The sequence below is a fragment of the Plasmopara halstedii genome (genome assembly GCF_900000015.1).
Source record: "Plasmopara halstedii genome assembly, contig: Scaffold_555, whole genome shotgun sequence".
Taxonomy (NCBI): Eukaryota; Oomycota; class Peronosporomycetes; order Peronosporales; family Peronosporaceae; genus Plasmopara; species Plasmopara halstedii.
This window is the reverse complement of record NW_020187475.1, coordinates 1191896-1192146: the sequence shown is the minus strand read 5'-3', so window position 1 is coordinate 1192146 and position 251 is coordinate 1191896.

Below are 251 nucleotides of genomic sequence, written 5' to 3'. Positions count from 1 at the left end.
GCTTGCAGCAGTGCACAGCCGATGACAAAGTCCGAAGCGTCACAGACGACGCTGAAAGAACGATCGGATTTGGCAGTGCCAGTATTGGTGCATGCAGGAGGCTGTCTCTGACCCCGTCAGAAGCCTTCTGATATTCGATGTTCCAACACCATTCCGCATCCTTTTTAAGGAGATTGGATCATTTCTGCGTAATTCACGCTGTACTTGTGCAAGAAGTTGGCGAGACCAAGCCACTTACGCAAGTCCTTCTG